Source organism: Vicia villosa, linkage group LG5 (assembly GCF_029867415.1).
Source record: "Vicia villosa cultivar HV-30 ecotype Madison, WI linkage group LG5, Vvil1.0, whole genome shotgun sequence".
Lineage (NCBI taxonomy): Eukaryota > Viridiplantae > Streptophyta > Magnoliopsida > Fabales > Fabaceae > Vicia > Vicia villosa.
The window spans coordinates 64,664,856-64,672,040 of record NC_081184.1 but is presented as its reverse complement, the minus strand read 5'-3'; the positions used below and the strand labels follow the sequence as shown (position 1 = coordinate 64,672,040).

The 7,185-nt window shown below is 32.3% G+C and overlaps 1 long non-coding RNA gene across 6 annotated transcripts; it reads left to right on the top strand.

The window, feature by feature from the left end:
- The first annotated feature begins 1,590 nt into the window (after window positions 1–1,590).
- Window positions 1,591–4,684, top strand: LOC131606692 (uncharacterized). Of its 6 annotated transcripts, none has more exons than XR_009284977.1 (7): window positions 1,591–2,023; window positions 2,251–2,429; window positions 2,515–2,821; window positions 2,945–3,098; window positions 3,336–4,081; window positions 4,161–4,238; window positions 4,343–4,676. It is a non-coding gene; the product is annotated as an uncharacterized LOC131606692 (long non-coding RNA). The 6 variants fall into 6 exon arrangements; XR_009284975.1 differs by having other exon boundaries at window positions 4,161–4,260; XR_009284978.1 differs by having other exon boundaries at window positions 3,336–3,410; window positions 3,844–4,684.
- The last annotated feature ends 2,501 nt before the right edge of the window (window positions 4,685–7,185 follow it).

Genomic DNA, 7,185 nt, shown 5'->3' with positions numbered 1-7,185 from the left:
ATGCAGTTGGTGTTACATGGACATTCTCAATGAAACTCTCTCTTTCGCCTGGTATTTGAGTGATTTTTTGAGTAATTTGTACAGAATGAACACACCGAGTCCTGCCACTAAGATCCTTATTTATACTAATTCGACCCTAACGGTCTTATGCTAATAGAATGCCATGTTATCTCCTTGCATACGTTTCGATTGTCTGATGTTTCCACATGTCCTTCCAATCAAATCTAATATTTTGACATTCAACATGTTCCCGCTCGAAGCTTTGAAACGTGAAACAACGTGACTTTGCCAACACATATTTCTCAGAAATATCTCAAAATACTCTAAGTCTTTTCGCTTTCGAGGATATTATAACTTTCGTCTTGCTTCGACTTAGGAAAGACTTTAATTTTTAAATAAACTTTAAAACGGCCTTATAAAGCCATCCTTCGAAATATTCAGCTCCTTTATAAAACATTTCACTGTCGAACTCCTCAGATAACAGCTGGTCATTACGATAAAGGATGAACAAATGAAATAGTAACTAGAGACTATCCAATAAAGGAGAAACAAATCATTCGAATATCACTAGAAAATACAAGATCTAGCTAATCATTCAAAATTTTCAAGGTATTCTAAGTGCCTAGGGAGGAAAAAATTTGGTTAAATATGTTGTCCATGTTCTCCAACACTAAGAAGCCCAAACACAATAAGACTGTTATAAATAAAACTTTTGATATCCCCAAAACTGAAAAAGAAATGGTAAATACCACTAATATCTTTGGTGCCACGCACTGGATGACACCAATAATGCAAATATTTGAAACAGAATGAACTACTCTTGGAGGAAGACAGGGCGGAGAAGGTAAACAAATTAGTATCGAAGTAAACTATGGTGTCAAGGAAGTCGTACAAGATGAGAAGTCGTAAAAGAAGCTTGAGGAAGATAAAGGTCTTTCATTTATTGTTATTTAACTTTATCATACTTCAAATCTCTCGTATACAATATATGTTTCCCCATTTAAATGTCACTTATAAAATGCCATCCTCCACTAAGGAGACGCCTTTAAAAATGGTTTATGGCACCAAGTTGTCGATTGGTATTGGCACACCCACATGGAGGTGGGATCATTTTAATGAGGAAGGTATATAACTTGCCAATTGGTGTTATTTTTTTAATACTAACTAAATGAAATATATAGGTGCCATAAACCCTTGGTTTGCATAATTTATAACCTATTAAGACAAGTAAAATTTATGTTATACAAAAAAATAAAAAATGACTCATGTGCGCATCCGAATTACTCGATGAGCCTCGGAGATTAACCATATTCAATATTACGCGAACAAAATTAGAGCTATCCTCTCTGCAAAGAAACAAAAATAAAGTTAGCAAAACTAACAACAAAAGTCAGAGCATCATTACCTACCTATCAATAAAACATACTACCAAACTCCCTTAATTACCCTTAATGCAAAAATTAATTACTCTTACAAAAGCCCTTTTTTGTAATTGGCTAAATCAAAAATTTATTTCCACCAATCAAATGGCACTCCCCTTTTAATATTTCTATTGGGTCTCTCCTAATATCCTTTGGTTTTTCCCTGTAACCTAAAAACCCATTCATCAATATTACTCTCTCTCTTTCGTTCTCTCTCTCTCTCTCTCTCACTTCAAGATTCAAAATTCAAAATTCTTTCCCTTTTTCTCTTCTCTCTCCCGCTTTCTATCTTCATCTTTGTAAAAACTTCCCCTTCATCTCCTCAAATCCTAAATCTACCGCCGCCATTTTCTCCTTCGTCTCTGTTTTTGTGTTTTTAAGAATGACTGCTGCTACAGCTTCTGGTGTTATTGATGGTAATGGATCTTCTACTTCATGTATGCAATTTGGAAGAAAGGGAAAGAAACAAAATAAGATGAACAGAGTTTGGGTTTGTTGATCTCCATCTTCTTCTGTAGTGGATTCTTATAAAACATACTACCAAACTACCAGGTGCTTCTGAATCTGAAGTTAGAAAGGCTTTTAGACAACTTGCTTTGCAGGTTTGATTCTCTCTATCTTATATTTTGTCCCAAATTTTAGGGGTTTGTTTGAGATATTTGTTTAGATTTATGTATTTTGAATTTGATTGGTTTTTTTTAGGGTTTTTTCCCCTAATTTTATTTTTGCAAAATATTTAATATTTGGGTTTTGAGGTATGTTTTAGTATCATGATCTCTCCGTGTATTGATCTTAAATTACATGGAAAATTTCTGTATGATTTTCATAGCAATAACGATTGCAAGGGTGGAATCATGGAGGAATGGCACCAGAAGTTACACAATAATACTAGCCCTGATGCTTATGTGTTCAGATTTCTTGACGTCTCTCATCCGAATCTTGATTCTCCAACAAAATCCTCATATTCGTCGAAGCTTGCATCTCAAAGATTTTCCCCTGTCGTCGGAGGTAAAAGGATCTCTTTATTGTTCTTTTTCATAAATTGAAAGTGTTGCACAGATTTTAATTTCATAATGGTTATATGCATTTGCAGACTGCAGAAATTGAAAGAAGAATAGAGTTAGAAACAAAGGCTGAAAAGCATATTCAGAAACTTCTACTGCTAGGTACATTTTATTGACAGTTTTCTTTTAATCTCAGTCTTGTATGCTTAATGTTTCAGGAACACACTTTAAAGCTGAAATTTGGTGAGTGGGATGTGAACAATTCTGCCTCATCTGAAGGTTTTACTGTTATTTTCAACAAGGCTAGAGAAGAGAAGGAGACCAATATCGTCGCACACGTTGCTACCCCCGCATAAGCCTGATCTTGTCTTCCAAAATGACGATTTTCCTCGAAAGGTAAAACTAAGTAGTTCATGTTCATGTTAGTCTTTCTTTTCAGTGTCTGTGTTAAGGTTTTGAATGTCCCCTCTTTGATGAGCTTTATTTTATTTTTGAGATGAAATTTGAATGAATTTGCAGAGTAAGTGGTTTTGCTGCGATTGATACTATGGTGAGTTATGCGCCAATGAAATATGTTGGGGATAAGGGTTAGACAATGGGATGGGAGCATTCTAGAAAGCCTCAACTTTTGTTATGATGAACCGTGTTCTTTCATAAGCTGCTGATGTTAGTTGTAAGGAAATTGAATTTTGCACACCAATTTTCTTTCTTTTTCTTTTTTAGTTCTCAGATTAATCAACGTTAGTTGTAAGCAAATTGAATTTTGCACACCAATTTTCTTTCAGAATATGATTTTCATCCTATTCATGTAAAGTCATTTGCACTTCTATACCGCTGTTTGCTGAGATGCAACGATGAAATTAACAAAAATATTTATTAACTGGTTTCTTGATTTGGTTTATTATTGCAGTTTGAACCTGAGAAGGAATAATTTAAGAAGGAACATCAAGACCAACAAAGTATTATACCAAGGAAGCAAACTATGGTAGATTTTCTTGTCGTGCCAAAGATTACTATCCATGTTTGCATTTTGACTTTTTTTTTATGGTTTTTAGGTTGAAATTGAAACTGAGTGTTGATTGATTTTTTTGTTTTGGGTTGTAATTTGTATTGGGTGTTAATTGGTTTTGCTATTTTAGAATATAATTTGAACTGAGTTATCATAAATTTTTCTTTCTTGAGTGAAATTTGAACTAGATCTTCATTGATTTTTCAATTTTCTCTTGAATTCAAATTCTAACTCTGGATTTCATTTCACTGTATTTAATTTATTTGAGTTGGTGGGGTTGTTAGTACCATTTACTCGAGGAGTTTTGAAACTGAGTACTTAAGTAAATTGTTTGGTTAAGTATGTGTTATTATTTCTTATTTTGTTTATAAGAGGATATGTATGATGATTAACATTTACCATGAAAAAGGGGCAATGAGAAAAGGCACATGAATCTTCATTAAATATGGATTGTATGAGTACAAATATAGTGATGAGAACTTGAGCAGTTGAGCTTATATCAGAATGAAATATAGTTTTCCACATTGGAGGATTTGTATCTGTGTTGTTAGAAAGTCAGCAATATCGGTGGCTATTAAGTTAAGAGCTTAAAGAATTGTTATGGACTGGTTTATTTGATTGTACTTAATTGTGGCATAGAGCTTAAGGTATGATTGTCTTTTCCACTTTTGTTTGTTTCCATTTATTGATTCTAATGCATTGAAATAAGTTATTGGGAACTTGCAGAATTGTTTAATCTCTTAGGAGATAAGAGTAATTGGATGACATAAGCTATGGTCCATAGTTAACAATTTTAGAAGTAAGGTATACTGTGAGAATCTGTAAGGTATACTAGGGCCATCTATTATTCATCATTACTAATTTTTGAATTTGTATATTACTACTCTTTAAAAAATTCACTTTTGCAGGTACACAATCACGATTCTCAACATTGTGTCCTGCTTTTTACTTGATAGTTGCACCATAGCAGCATTGTGTCCTGCTTTTTACTTTATAGCTGCACCATAGCAGCTTTTGTACTAGGTCTGCTATAGCTTATACTCAATGTTAACTTAAGAAAATTTTGTAATCAATTTAAATGTTTGTTGAAGCTACAAAAGTAATGTATGACTGTCTCATTAATGTAAATGTTGAAAGATGAGTTTTTGTTGGAACTGCGTTATTTTTTACTTCTTTGGACAAATTGAAATCGACTGCAGCACATGAACTTTCATATTCGAATCTTAAGACTTTGCCAATTATTATTGATATGAATAACATTAAAATCAAAAAAATTATACTTGAATTTCACTATTTTCAGGGGTCACTATCATCACAATATATTTTTTATTTTAATACAAAATATTTGTTTAATTTATTTTGTTGCAAATAAATTGAAAGAATTTTGTTGTAAATAAATTGAATTTTTTTGTTCAATTCTATGCACCTATGTCATAAAACATAAACATAATTTTAATTTGATTTAAAATTATATTTCCATTGAATGACTTTATGTATACATGAAGTTACTCGTACGAACGCACGGGTCACTATCACCACAATACCTATTTATTTTATTTTAATCTACCAAATATTTGTAAATATTTATAGTTTATTAGTGATATTTGTTATTAAATTATATAATTACATTTAAATAAATTATATACCAATTAAAATTGAAAGAAATTTTCACGGGACACTATTACTGCAATACCTGTTTTATAATATCAATTATATATCAGTAATAATCAAACCGATCTAAGATACTGAATTTTATTACTGAAACTCACTATTTTTACGGGTTACTATCACCATAATACTTTTCTTATGTGAATTTTATCATTGAAACTCACTATTTTCACGGGTCACTATTACCATAATACATTTCTTATGTGAATTTTATCACTGAAACTCACTATTTTCATAGGTCGCTATCACCATAATACCCTTTTTCCTATTGCCTTTCCAACTTCTTTTTTTAAAATAGCTACTATATATAGCTTCATTACATCTATATTATGTTTTATTAATCTTAATTTAACATTTTTCATTCAAATTTTTAAACTTTTTTTTATGCGTTTGTAATACATTATTCATCTTAAGATTTGAATTACCCGTGCGGACGCACGGGTCTTCCACTAGTTCGATTATATAAAATAAAACACATTCAAATAGTCTTCAAGTTTTTATACACGTCTTGTAATTAATATTCACATGTGAAAAATTAATCCCACCTAACTTACAGTCCATAAAGCACCCCTTTCCCTCTATTTCCTTTATGGAATTGGAAAATAAAAATCAATGAAAAAGCTCCTCCCTTTCTCCAAAAACACTCTTCCTAAAAAGAAAAATACTATAAAAGTCACATCCTTCAATCTATCGCTAACAAAGACCACCTAGTGGCCTTGGATCTCTTTACTTTAAACTCTTTCACTAACCAAAAAGAAGAAAAAAACAAAAAAAAAAAGAAAAACCACTGAGCGGTCACATCATATAAATAGAAAGCCATTCATGCCAATATACTACATAACACCAAACATCTTTGCTTCTTAAACTCAGAACAAAGTCTTCAAATAAGAAAACTCAGTTTTCACTTTACCATCTTCTCTTCCTAGCTTGCTGTTATATACACACAAATATCTCGGCAACATCATGATGAAGAGTAAACTATTTCACTGTTTTCGCCCTGTTGTTGATATAGATTCTCTGCTCGAATCCAAAGTTGCTACTCATCGCTCAGAGAACAAACCTCAGAAGCATCCTAAAAAGCGTACGGTTTTAAAAGTCATCAAAGTTGCGGTGTTGGAAACCATATTTGTCTTTCAGAATACAAGAGCTATTCATAAATATCCTAACGGTCTTGATTGTTTTGGTGGGTTGAAGAATGATTATTCTTCCACTTATAAAAAAGAAACCAAAGCCTCTCAATCGTCTTTGCAAACTCTATCTTCAAACAGTTCATCTTTTTCAAGCCCAAAAGTAATATTACAATCAGAAAACATGTCCACCAAAGGAAATTTTGAGAAAGAAAGTAGCTGTGGAAATGCACTACTAGAGAAGCAAAAGAAGTTTGAGTTGTGTGTTATGTGTTTGGTTCTCATAAGCTTAATATTTACAGTATTTTGGGGGAAATTATTTGGAATTATTTTAACATCAATATGCCTCTACTTTTTCTTTCTTTTGAACTCAAACTACAGCTGCCAAAAGATATTTGTAAAGTGTAAAAGATACAGTGTAGTGCGCAGTGCAAACAAATGTAAAGGGCCATTATGGAATCTATCTTCTATCTATAAAATAAGAAAACACAAGGACCTGGTTAATACTAATATGCCCTTTGGTTAAAAAATTACACCTAATTGTTTTAGGGGCAAAATGTGTCTAAAAATTACTTTTTGTAACTAAATTCAGAATTTGGCTACATTGAAACTAATGGTTTGGTCTGTTTGTGTTACCATTGGGCCACATATATACAATATCCAATTTGCATTGTAATGTAATTGAACCATAAAATTTTCATCGGTACAAATGTTGCAGAGAAGAAATGTTCCCTCTCTTCCTCTTCTCCCTAATCGTCTTCTCTCTCTTCCCTCTCTTTCTCTTCTTTCTTCTCTCTTCCCTCTCTTCGTCTTCTCCCTATTCGTCTTCCTCCTTCATCTTCTTCTTCCTTCTCTATCTCCTTCTTCATTGTTATTATTGAGTTTCAGACATGTTCGATTTTGATTTTGATTTGGTGTTTGTTGTTTCAGGTTTGGTGGTGTTGACTCACGCGGAA